At 49.0% G+C, this 13287-nt stretch overlaps 1 protein-coding gene across 6 annotated transcripts in view; it reads left to right on the forward strand.

Moving 5' to 3' along the window:
• The window catches only part of LOC138922532 (ATP-binding cassette sub-family D member 2-like), a 59749-nt gene that overhangs the window by 22515 nt on the left and 23947 nt on the right, over positions 1–13287 (forward strand). The window lies entirely within an intron of this gene.

Raw genomic sequence — 13287 nt, forward strand, 5'->3', positions numbered from 1 at the left:
TAATTGGGTTGTTGATTTTTGTTGTTGTTGAGCTGTGTGAGTTCTTTCTGTATTTTGGATATAAACCCCTTATCCGATACATGGTTTGCAAGTATCTTCTGCCAGTTGTTAGGTTGTGTTTTGGTTTTGTGGATGGTTTCCTTTGCCGTGCAGAAGCTTTTTTTTTACTTTGATGTAGTCCCGTTTGTTCATTTTGTATTTTGTTTCCATTGCCCAGTCAGACATGGTACTTGAAAATAGGCTGCTAAGACTGATGTCAAAGGGCATACTGCCCATGTTTTCTTCTAGACGTTGCATGGTTTCGGGTCTGACGTTCAAGTCAGACCCGAGGAGGCTGCAGTTCCCCAAGAGCGAGCGTGTGGGCGGGGCCGCAGGAGTTGTGCCAGGAGGGTGTCCCTGTCGCTGTCCACAGTCCACCAGCAGAGGGGGGTCGGGGCAGCGGCCTGGCAGCGTCTGGGCAGCGGCACAAGCGTGCGCGCTTAAGGAGCGCGCGGCTGCTGGGCCGCCGTCCTGGGAGGCGTGGGAGGCGTCGGCGAGCCGCGCCTACCTGCCCAGAGCCGAGCCCGGCTGAGTCCGGCCGCGCTGTGCTGCTCTCTCCCGGGCCGGGCTCGTCCGTTCCCCCGGTGTCCGTGGACGCCGCTCCGTGTCCCCGCTGGGCACAGCAGCCCGGGCCCTCCACGGCCACGACCGCTAGCCTGAGGAGGCCGTCCTTCAGCTCCCGCTCTTCCTGCTCGCCGGACACGGACGACCAGGGCGCCTGCGAAGATGATTCCATCTGGGAGAGGTACCTAGGGGCGTGGGCCTGGGGGCTGGTGGGAGGCGAGCGTGTCCCTGAGGAATAGGCTTGTGCACCAAGAGGTGCCCGTCGGGTCGAGGGACTGCTGTGCGGCGCGGGCAGCGAGGGGGTCACTTCGTGCGCTTCACACGTTCGTGGAACGGGCGGCGTGTGCCGGGCACCTGCCCAGGGGCCAGCTTGGGGATGCGGTGCCCGGGAGTCGGGCGCTGAAGCGGCACCTGTGGTCTTGGCTTCTTGGAAGGACAGATGCGAAGTCGGTAACGACACTGGTCTCGAGGCGTTCTGAGGAGTGCAGGTCTCCCTCTTTTCGAGGCTACGTTCCGTTGGGGTTTCCACGAAGCCTGTTGTGGCCCTGAAGCTCAGGCCAGTTCAGGGGAAGTGGCCTGTCGAGGGCCACATAATATTTGTGTGCAGAGCCAGTGCTTTCCAAAGCCCGTGACTGTGCAGAAGTCTACCTATTAGGGGTGCAGTGTGGGCTGTCCGGGGAGCATTGTGAGCACAGGTGTGTGCCCCACACTTGAAAGTCTGGAAAAGAAAGCGTGAGGCTGGAGGGTGCCCTGTTCGTTCCCTCCTTCCACAGAAAGTCTGGAGAGTTGACTTTGGGACAAGTCCTTCCTTTTCTCTGGTCGGTGCGTGTTCAGTGGCCTGGACACTTGGCGAGCAAGACTGACATGGTGTTTGACATACTGGCCCTCACAGCCTGGTTGGAAAGGACAGACAGGCAGCAACCAATTACCTAGAAGATACGTAAAAGCAATTTTGTGTTGAGTGTTGAGAAAGACGGCATTTCCTGTTAGACTTTGTGACTTAGGCAGTGATGTTGAAGCTGAGAGCAGATGCCTAAAAGAAAAGGAGGACTTGTGCGGGAGAGTATTGGGACAGGGCAAGGCAGCAGTAGGGCCTGTCAGAGGAGCTGAAAGAATGCCCTGGAGACTGGGTCCTCCGCATAGGGACTGTAGGGTGGGGAAAACAAAACTTTTCGATTGAGGCTGGCGCTTTCTATAGGTTTTTGGAGACCAAGCGCGGTGATTCAGAACGTGGACTCCCCAGCCAGACTCTGTCACATGGGTCCTGGCTCTGCCACCTACGGGCTGTGTCAACTTGGGCAAGTTGCTGTACCATTCTGTGTGTCAGTTTCCTGATCTGTAAAACGGGGTTGATTATCATACACACTCCATAGGTGAGTGTAAAGGTTAGAGGATATTTCCTATCCTATCCGTAAAGTACTTAGAGCAGTGTCTGGCCTTTAGTAGGCGTTAGTAGTGGTTGATTAAAGAAATGGATAAATGCATACCTAAGTATTAAAGGCTTGGAGGCTGTCCCTGGTGAAATGTGTGAAATTGAATGGATTACACCCAACTTTGTTTTGTTTCCTGTCCAGCTTGCAGTTGCTACTGAGCGCATCTGCAGCACTGTGGAATTAGAAATAATCTCCCTCGACTTGGCTGCTCTTGGTAAAACAATCTAATGCTGTCCAAATTATCCCAGGGAAATAAAAGCCTTTTCAGTAGCATAGTAGGGTTAGGCTTATTTAATATGTATTGTTTATATTGGTTTGTTTAGTGTTTCTTGGTAACCTTTTTTTTTTTTTTTTTTGCAAAGCTGCTCGGTTAAAAAAAGCAGATTAGCTAGGAAATGGTTCAGACCCAGAGAAAAGTAGAGAGTCGTGTAAGCAGAGCACGCCTTTCCTTGATTCTCTGTGGAGAGGTTTTGTGATTCCAGCTGCTCTCTGCCTCAGACACGGTGCCCTCTGCGTGTGCTGTCATCTAAACAGTGCAGGGTCTGGGACCGTGGAGCATCCAAGGCAGTATAGTCATGCTTTGCTTAACAGTGGGGATAAGTTCTAAGGAGTGTGTCATGGGCAGGCAATCTCGAGACTGTGCAAACACCACGGAGTTCCTAAACCTGGATGGCAGAGCCTCCTACACACCTAGGCCATATGGGACTAATCTGATGGGACCCCCGTTGTTGACTGAAACGTCCTGATGTAGGGCATGACTGTACTTCCCAACTCCAAGGGCACAGAAGTGTAGCCTGTGGGGCTTTTGAAAAGAACAGAGACGCTCAAGGCCTACTCTGGACCCACTGACTCAGAATCTACTGGGATAGTTCCCGGCTTTAAAGACCAGATGTATTCCTCCTCTGCAGACATCTCATCAGCGGTTTTTCACGCTGAGTTTTCCCTCATCTGAGAAAACAGGCCAAGAGATTGTGAGGATCCATAATTAGTGTTTTGATACATTTGGCAGGACTCAGTGTTTTTCATGTTCTGTGATACTGGGATCTGCGTCTCCACTGTCATGTGTTAAACCTTGAAATCTTGTCCAAAAGTCATGTCATTGCCTAGAGAATCCTTATGTGAATTCCAGGCAGATTGCCATCTTTCTGCTTCCGCCTGCTCACCTTTAAAATGGGGAGAATAACGGTAACCCACCTTTTGGATGTGAGTATTAAATGAGACAGTTGGTGCAAAGCAGTCGGCACAGGATCTGGCACAAAGTGAAGCCTTCAATCAATTATGATTACAGTAGTTTTGATTTCCCTCCAGTCGGAATGTAGTTGAGTTGAAGTTAGTGGCTGTGTCACAGCTGTGTCTCAGGCTGGTGTCTGCCGCCCTGAGCTAAGCCATAAACATCCCTAGAATAACTTTTCAAAAGCCTGTCAGTCTCTTGAGCCTCCTACACTTCTTTAGTTTAATTTATTTTAATTTATTTTATTTTATTTTATTTTGTTTTATTTTATTGTAGTAACAGTGGATTCTCAGATGATATAGCTTTCAGATGTACGTTGTAATATATTTCGAATTCTGTGTAGATTACATCGTGTTCACCACCCGAAAACTAATTATAGTCTGTCACCTCAGATGTGAGCCTCATTGCCCCTTTTGCTCTCTCCCCTCCCCCCTTCCCCTACGGTAACCACCAATCCAACATCCGTTGCTCTGTTTGTGTTTGTCATTGTTTTTGTCTTCTGCTCATGAGGGAGATCACACGGTGTTTCCCTTTCTCCTTCTGATTTATTTCACTTCACATAATTCCCTCAGGGTCCATCCACGTTGTCACAAATGGCCGGGTTTCATCATTTCTTATGGCCGGGTAGTATTCCATTGTGTCTATATACCACGTCTTCTTTATCCATTCCATCCTTGATGGGCACCTAGGTTGCTTCCAAGTTTTGGCTGTTGTAAATAATGCTGCAGTGAACCTAGGGGTGCCTGTGTCTTTCTGCATTGGTGTTTTCAAGTTCTTTGCATGTATACTGAGCAGTGGCCTAGCTGGATCATAGGGTACATGTATTCTTAGTTTTCTGAGGCTACTCCATACTGCTTTCCATAGTGGCTGCACCAGTCTGCACTCCCACCAGCAGTCAGGAGAGTTCCCTTCTCTCCACATCCTCTCCAACACTTGTCTCTTGTCTTGTTAATTAGAGCCATTCTGACCAGAGTAAGGTGACATCTCCTTGTAGTTTTGATTTGCATTTCTCTGATAGCTAATGATCTTGAGCATCTCTCCATATGCCTGTTGGGAATCCTGATATCTTCTTTGGAGAAGTCACTGCTCAGTTCTTTTGACCGTTTTTTTCATTGGGTTGTTGATTTTTTTTGTTGTTGAGCTGTATGAGTTCTTTCTGTATTTTGCGTATTAACCCCTTATCCGATATACGGTTTGCAACTATCTTCTCCCAGTTGTTAGGTTGTGTTTTGGTTTTGTGGATGGTTTCCTTTGCGGTGCAGAATATTTTTTTTCTTTGATGTAGTCCCATTTGTTCATTTTGTACTTTGTTTCCATTGCCCAGTCACACGTGGTACTTGAACATAGCCTGCTAAGACTGATGTCACAGAGCATACTGCCTATGTTTTCTTGTAGAAGTTTCATGGTTTCAGGTCTGACGTTCAAGTTGTGGTTGGTTGCTTGGTTGGTTGCTTGGTTGGTGGTTTTGCCTGCGTGTGTGCGTGATCTCAGGTTCTTCAACTCTAAGTCTGTGCGTTCCCTGGTACCCAATGCGAAATGAAATGCACAAGCATACTTCTTTTATTTATTTAGAACTATTTTACTGTAAGTCCAGTACAAAATGCGTTGTGAACATCTTCAGTATGCAGAATTGTGAAACAAACACAAGTGATCAGAGCCCAACTGGAGAAATCACTGGGGTGTCTCTGTACTCCTTCCCCATTCCCGTTTTTCGCTCGGCCAGTGTCCTACCCTCCCCACTTCCTCAAGGTGACAGATCCTCATTGCTGTTTATTCCCCCTCATTCCTTTCCTTTTCTCTATAGTATTTTTCCTCCGTAGATGTATGTTTCTCTAAACGACGTTTTTGTTGCTTGGTTTGAACTTTACCAGAATGTCCTATTTCTTTCTTTCACCGAATATGCTGTTCCTGAAATTCAGCCGCTGATGCTTGTAACCGGTAGCTCTAGTCCATTTTCACCGCTCCCTAGTTTTCCGCACATTCCTTGCTTCACAACAAAGGCGAGCAGGTGTGCGAAGCCCGCAGCACAGTTCCCTCCTTGAGTCAGCGCTCAGTCAACATTTGTTGAATGGAACTGAACCCAGACTGACTGTTAACAGCGACGCTTGGTTCCCCAGGCTGCATTCTCTGTCCTTCATGCCGGGGCCAAGGATCCTGTTTAATTCATTTTCAGTTGATTTTTGTGCATGGTGTAAGTTAATGGTCTACTTTCATTCTTTTGCATGTGGCTCTCCGGTTTTCCCAACACCACTTATTGAAGAGACTCTCCTTGCTCTATTGTATGCTCTTGGCTCCTTTGTCGAATATTAGCTGTCCATACACATGTGGGTTTATTTCTGCACTCTCAGTTCCGTTCCATTGATCTGTGTGTCTGTTTTTGTGCCAGTACCATGCTGTTTTGGTTACTAGAGCTTCTTAGTATATGTTGAAATCAGGGAGTGTGATACCTCCAGCTTTGTTCTTTTTTCTCAGGAATCCTTTGGCTATTCGGGGTCTTTTGTTGTTCCATATAAATTGTAGGATTCTTTGTTCTATTTCTGTAAAAACTGCTGTAACTTTGATAGGGATTGTGTTGAATCTGTAGATTGCTTTAGGAAGTATGGACATTTTAACTATGTTAATTCTTCCAACCCAAGAGCACAGAATATCTTTCCATTTCTTTGCGTCTTCTTTGATTTCTTCCAACAATGTTTTACAGTTTTCGGTGTACAGATCTTTCACCTCTTTGGTTAAGTTTATTCCTAAGTATTTTATTATTTTTGTTGCAATTGTAAATGGGATTGTATTCTTAATTTCTCTTTCTGCTACTTCGTGTTAGCGTATAGAAACACAACCGATTTTTTGCCTGTAGGGGATCAAGACACTCAGCCAGTGCAGGCTGACAAGTAGCCTGAGGGTTTGCTGTTGGGTGGGGCAGGTCCCTAGGGCTGCCTGCCTGCCCTGGCTGAACTGGATTAAATCTGTGCTCTAGTGGGTATGGCAGCCCCCTGGGCTAACAGGCCAGGGGGAGAACCTCAGTGGTGTCTGCTGGGGTCTGAGTTAGCACGCCTGGACCATGTCAGAACAATAGCCCCCACCAATGTCTCAGTCTCAGGAGAGGTCTCTCCTTTCACCGGGATGCCCACAGAGCCCACCAGGTGAGTCTGTTTTCACCAAAGGACTGTCAGCCTTCTCTCTGGTGATTTTAGTTTGCTGAGACGGGTGAGTTTGTGCATGGGCCCTTTAAGACCCGAGTCTTTTCAGTTTTCATCTGATAGCTTTTCTGGGGGTATTCCCTGCTGCAGTTAATAGCCAGCGAAGCCAGATACTAAGACCCTCGTCTCAGTTGTGCTGAGTCTAAAGGATGCTTTTAGTAGTATTGGCCCCTGCTTTGGACCTCACCCCTCCCGGGAGGGCTGCATACCCTAGGGTGGCTCTCTCCTGGCCAGCTGAGAAACTCCACTGCTCCCAAAGGTGACTTTTTTCTCTCCAGCTGGAATTTCTGGCCCTTCTGCCTTTGTCAGGACTGTCCCTTGTTGTGGGGGTTCTTTTTATCCAGTTTTCAGTTTTCTATACAGGGTAATTTTTCCAAAAATAATTGTAACCTGGTTGCGTTCATGGGAGGAGATGAGTTCAGAGTCTGCTTACACCGCCATCTTGACAAGATCCGCCACTTCTACACTTCTGTTACTTCTGTTTTCATTTTATCCCTCCTTTGGTACAGAGCCCATCTGGGGACCCTATTGAGGTCATCTGTTTCATGGGGGTTGTGAGGATTAAATGTGGAGTGCTTCCAACAGTACTTGGCACACAGTAGGTGTTCAAGTTTGGTAGTTATTGTCATGACCACCACCCCCATCATCCTCAAACCATCACCGTCGCCATCACCATCACCGTCATCATCATCATGACCTCGTGCTGTCACTCCTACAGTCTGATAGTTAGGACTCTTCAGATTGGATACACTAGATTTATGCCTAATAATTCCACTTGTTTCAGCAGATATCTGTTGAGTGCTTACCATGATAGCTAAATTCTCCCCACTCCCCATTCTCTCGTCTCCTTATCTTCCCATCATGCTGCGACCCTAAGTCAGCTCTCCACTCTTTTAATTTTTTTAACACTGACCCCCCAAAGCCTCACATTGTCCTCGAAATTACCACTCCATAATCGCCAGCCTCCTCTATTTCCTCAGCCTCTTCTTAGCCCTTCCCTCCCTCTCTTTGCCTTGGCCCTGGCCCTTCCTACGGAATATCCTTTTCTTGAAGCCCCGTCAAGTGGTGCCTGCAGATCTCAGGATTAGGGGGTACGAGATTTATGTCCTCTCTGCTCTTTGTCCTCCCACACCATTTCTTTGAGATCCATAGTCCCCAGCTGGATCATCCTCTCCTCCTCATTACTCTTTTCTGCCTAATTAGTCCCCTATTTCATTGAAGACTTGATCTCCTGGCCCACAGCTTTCCTCTCTGCCTCAATTCTTGCTGTCATCCTAGTTGACTTCAGTGTGCATGCGGAGGACTGAGCCTGCACACGGGGTACTCATTTTCTTCAATACCTCATCTGTACTGCTGACCTCTTCTCATCCACCTGTCCCCACTCCCACCATAATACCCTGGATTTGCATCCTGATGCTGCACCACCTCACACATGAGCAGTGCAGCACCCTCCAGCCCTGATCTCTTCTTTCCAGCTTGCTTGGTCACTTAATTCAGCTAGGCCCTCAGCATATTTTTCCTCAGGCCCTCCATGGTGTACTCTATCCTTTAGATGCTTCCTCTATGCTGTTACCTCTCAGTTGAGCTTGGACTATCCATGATAGTCTATCATAGTCTATCCATGATTAGTTCTCTTGGCAATGCCTTCCTCTCCCTTGCCCTTCAGTCCCAGTAAACCCAAAACCAAACTACCCGTTTTTGTCTTGAGTACTGGAGCTAGGACTCAGAGCGGGGAAGCTGGGTACTACTTTGAGTTCATATCACCCCACCTCACCTATGCCCTCACAGAGCCTGACCATTCTAGTAGGATTCTCTTGTCAAGTCACTCTCCCATGCTCCAGAATATATAATTCAGACGTTTTCCACAAACTTCTGATTTATTCCCCCCAACCCTTCATTCTCAAAATAATATGGGTGATGTTTTGAGTACGCTTAACATAGAAAATAGAAGCCTTCAGATTGGAACTCCATTCACTTCCTCCAAGAAACTTAACCAACCTATCCTACTGTTAGAGTTGCCATGTCCTCCAGCAAAGACCACCAGAAGCACATCAGTAGGTAAACCAGTTGGGTTTAATTACTCTTTGTAATGAGGGAGGCCTCACATCATAGGGAACTCTGGAGCCTATCAGGATGAGGGCGTTAGAAAGAACTTACAGGATTTGGGCTTTGGTTGGATAGTTTGGGGAGGGTTCAAGGAAGCAGGGATTTGCTCTGGACTGGGTGCTGAGAGGAGGCAGGGACAATTCTGTGATCGTGTAGCTCAATCAATCCTTTCTAGAAGGAGTTGTGACTAGAGTGAGACAAACGCCGTAATTCATAAAGAAGCCACAGTTGCTCGCTGCAGTCAGGAGAGAGGGATGTTTGGTATTTTCTGGATGGCACGACGGCCTTGTGTTTGTCTATTTAGGCAAAATGATGAAGTGGTCTTGTTTTGTCTCACGTCATCCCTGTCGCAGCGTGACCTTGTGCTGGTGTCTGTGAGAAGTTTATGTCCAACAGGTGAACAGCATGGCTTGTGTGAGCACGAGGCCAGCTTCTAACAACAGGAAAGCCTGGCTCATGGTACCGGACCAGCTCCTGGATGTCAGCACTGCTTTTCTTCTTTTCACAGAGGAGGAAGTGAGTTTTAAAAAGATAAATAGGTGTTTGCCAGGCAGGAGAAAACAGCATGAGCTAAACAGGATGCAGATTGAAGCAGAATAGTGTGTCAGGAGACGTTGACATCGGGTGGGGGAATGGGTGGCAAGAGAGAATTCCATTGAGGTTGTCAGAGAATGAGATGTAGAAGGTGTCAAGGCTAATGGAAGGTCGTGAGGGGTTTTAAGTGGAAGAACTGACATGATCTGGGGTGTGTTGTAGGAAACTCCCAGCAGCTGCGGGGGAGATGGGGCGGTGACAGAGGGAAGGTCTGTGCTCTTTCCCTTGCCCACCGCTGCAGCCCTTGCTCAGGTCTGTTCTCTCACCTGCTCTATTGCACCACGGCCTTGGTGTTGGACCTGCTTCTGGTCTAACCCCCTCCCCCACCCCAGTGATCATGCTGTGGCCAGGGTGATTTAGCAGAATCACAAATCTTATCCTATCACTTTGTCAGTTACAACCTTTGATGCCCCATCAGCCATGAGGTAAAAGCCTACAGGACATTGCATGACACACCACACCTTTCATCATCTGATCATGCCACCTGGATACCCACTGCCAGTTGGGAAGATCCGTTAGGATGTCTCAGAATGATCTCCAATTCATGATTTCCAAAACTGTGCTCTCACATCATCTTCACGTGTTCTCCTCCTTGTTACCCCACCCCAAAACCCAGTGAATGGGGCCGTTGTTCATTCAGTTCCCAAGGACCAAATGTAGGAGTCAGCTTGGAACTGCCCTTTGGTGTACCACCTTATGTGATCAGTCACCCAGACCTGTTGATTTTATTTGTTCGATATTTCTGGAACCTACCTCCTTTTCTCCACCTGTGCTTCCGCCATCTCAGTTCAAGCTAAGATCACCTGTGGTCTGAGCTATGGCACTAGTCTGGTGACTGAGGACCCGAGTCACTCTTCCCTCCTCCAAACCCATATCTCATAGTGAATCCAGAGGTTTGTAGAGGGTATATTTTATCCTGTCACTCCCTAGTTTACTAGTTTCTTGTGGCTGCTGTAAAAAGACCAAAGTTCCTTATGTGGTCTCCACAGCCCTGCCTGCTCTGTCCTACTTCTCCAGCCTCCCTTCACACCACTCCCCCCTTCCCTAAGGGATCCTTTCTGTTCTTCAAATGTGCCCTGTTCCTGCCTCCCTTGGCGCCTGTCAGCACACTGTTCCCTCTTCCCGCAATGCTTTCTCCCACCCTCCCTGCCGCAGTGCTTCCACGTCATCTCTCAGATGGAGGCAGCCACTCAACACTCTTTTTTGAGTGCCTACTCAGTTTCTGGAGACAGTGTTCTAGCATGGATACAGAAGTGAACAAAACAGACAAAACTGGAGCTCTTAGGCAGCATTTATTCCAGGAGGGAGACAGCCAGAAAGACAATAAGGAAAATATTTGGCATGTCAGGTGGTGATAGATGCAGTAGGAGTGTTGGAAGGAGTTGTGACTGGAGATGGGATGGCCAGGGAAGGCCCCAATGAAGTTAATGCTGGGGAAAGACTTGTGGAGGGTGAGGGAGTGAGTCCTGTGGATATATGGGGTAATGGTGTCCAGGCAGAGAGAACAGAGAGCAGAAAGGCCCTGAGGCAGGAGCTGGCCTCCCCTGTTCCAGGAGCCACAAGGCCAGCCTGAGTGAGATGGAGAAGAGTAGCAGATGGAATCTGGGTGGCCGTGGGTACAGATGCTGTAGGCTCTTGTAAGGCCCTAACTTTTCCTCTGAGGTAGGCACCATTGGAGGATTTTGAACTGGAGAAGGAGGTGACGTGACTTGAGTTTTCACAGGATCACGTCAGCTTCTCTGTGGAGAATAGACTGTAGGAGACAAGGCTAGAAAAGGGAGATGAGTGAGTGGTACTGGAATATTCCAAGTCAGAGATGTTGTGGCTTGGATCAGGATGGTAGCAGAGCAAGTTCTGAGAGTCCGTCAGATTCTGGGTCCATTTTGAAGAGCAAATGAGCTGATATTATGTGCTGACTGGATGTGGGGGAGACTGAGGAGTCAAAGATGACTCCATGGTTTTTTGGTTTCTCTCAGATATGGATCCCTCAAGGAGGCCTTTCTGACACCTGCAGTCAAGATCTTGCCCCTGTTATATGTCCTCATGACACTCTCTGCATTGCCTTGGTGGTCATCAGCTCAGTTGTAATTCAGACATACTGTTTCATGCTTTTCTGTCTAAAAGTTCTTGGTCAGCCGTAAGAATCTCCGCGGCCTCTGGAGGAACCCGAGGCTGCAGTTCCCTGAGAACAAGCGTAGCGGGGACCCTGCGTCCCTGTCAGCGCACCTTCCCACTCCGCGAAGGTCAGAAACGTGTGGACGGGGCCCCAGGAGTTCTGCCAGGAGGGTGTCCCTGTCCACAGTCCACTGCCAGAGGGGGCGGGGCAACGGCCTGGGAGCATCTGGGCCGCGGCGCCCAGGAGCACGCTGCTGCTGGGCCGCCGTCTTGGGAGGCGTCCGTGAGCCGCACCTGCGAGCCGAGCCCAGCGGAGTCCGGTCGCGCTCCGCTACTCTCTCCGGGGCTGGGCTCGTCCGTTCCGCCGGCGTCCGTGGACACCGCTCCGTGTCCCCGGTGGGCACAGCAGCCCGGGCCCTCCACGGCCACGGCCGCTAGCCTGAGGAGGCCCTCCTTCAGCTCTGGGTCTTCCTCCTCGCTCGACACAGACGACCAGGGCGCCTGTGAAGATGACTCCATCTGGGAGAGGTGCCTGGGGGCGTGGGGCGTGGGCCTGGGGGCTGGTGGGAGGCGAGGCGAGCCTAGCCTGTATCTGAGGAATAGGCTTCTGCGCCAAGAGGTGCCCGTCAGGTCGCGCGACAGCTGTGGGGCGCGCGGAGCGAGGGGTCTCTTCGTGCGCTCACGTTCATCGAACGTGCGGTGTGTGCCGGGCACGGGGCCAGCCCGGGGATGCGGTGCCCGGGAGTCGGGCGCTGAAGCGGCACACATGGTCTTGGCTCCTTGGAACCAAGTCTTGCTGGAAGGACAGACGTGAAGGAGAGTAACGTTGGTCTCGATGGGTTCTGAGGAGTGCAGCTCTCCCTCTTGTACGGGATTGTTAAGGCACCTTCTAGTTTTAGTTTATTTGTTGTTGCCTTTTAAAAGAAATTGATCGGATCTCACGGTATTTCTGTGCTGTGTCCGTTTCTGCCTTAATATGTGGCTTTCTAATTCTAGATGTTTGTTTTTCTTTTTTTAACATCTTCCAATGCGTGTTTGAAATAATTGAATGTGGAGTGTTGTGCTGTATTTTTTCTCCTTCATGTTTTTGGAGGAGCAGAGGAGAAATTTTGAACGACTGAAATGTTATGATTCAGTTTTTCTTCTTAGAGTAACTTTGTATGGAAATTTTTTTTCCTGTTCCTGGATGTTGTATGGACAGGGTTCCTAGTGTGAGAGAGCCCACTTCTGTCAGGATGGTGAAGCGCAGTTTCTTTAAACATAACGCAATCGGGAATTAAGGGGTATATTTTGTTTCTCTTTCCTTTGTGCAAAATCCTTCCTATTTCTTTTTTCTTTCCTTCCATCCTCTTTCCTTATGGCCCTGTCTCGGAGGAGCACCGCCTCTTTTGCCAATTTCTGGTTCTCCCTTGGAAGCAGTGCTTCTCCAAGGCTGCCACCTCCAGAGCCTTTCCCCTTGCAGCAGCGTGCTCGTGACCAGTGCCCAGGACTACCGAGTCCTTCGCCTGTGTTGCGTATTTCAGCAGGTAGTGTTGGACTTCCTCTTTTGAGGGTGGTTTGATGTGTTTTATCTGATTCCTCCATGACCTTGTCCTTTCCATGGAGTCTTAAACCTTGCAATCCTCCACTCTGCCAAAGGCTTTCAGTCGTGGTCGGAGCTGGGCTGGAAGTCGGCATTTCTTTCTGAACTTGCAGGTCATTTGAAGGTTGTGGTCGTCTTGGTCATCTTGTGACACTACAGGCTTGCTTCTATGTGGCTTCGTTGGTTCTCCTTGTTGACTGTATGATTTGGAGGAGGTCGATTGTATGACTGTGGAGAGTTTTGGATTCAGGGAGCTGTCTTGATCTTCCAGACCCTGAAGGCTCTCCCAGAGTTCTTCCCGGTATTGATTTTCACAGGCCTTTCCCACACGTGATGTTCTTTCTGTTGTTTTCTTGATCCGATGGTATTTCGATGCCAGTTTCATTTTTAATTGATGGATTGTGTCCTTGCTGCCTATTGGTCATCTGT

This window comes from Equus caballus, unplaced genomic scaffold, assembly GCF_041296265.1.
Source record: "Equus caballus isolate H_3958 breed thoroughbred unplaced genomic scaffold, TB-T2T haplotype2-0001077, whole genome shotgun sequence".
Lineage (NCBI taxonomy): Eukaryota > Metazoa > Chordata > Mammalia > Perissodactyla > Equidae > Equus > Equus caballus.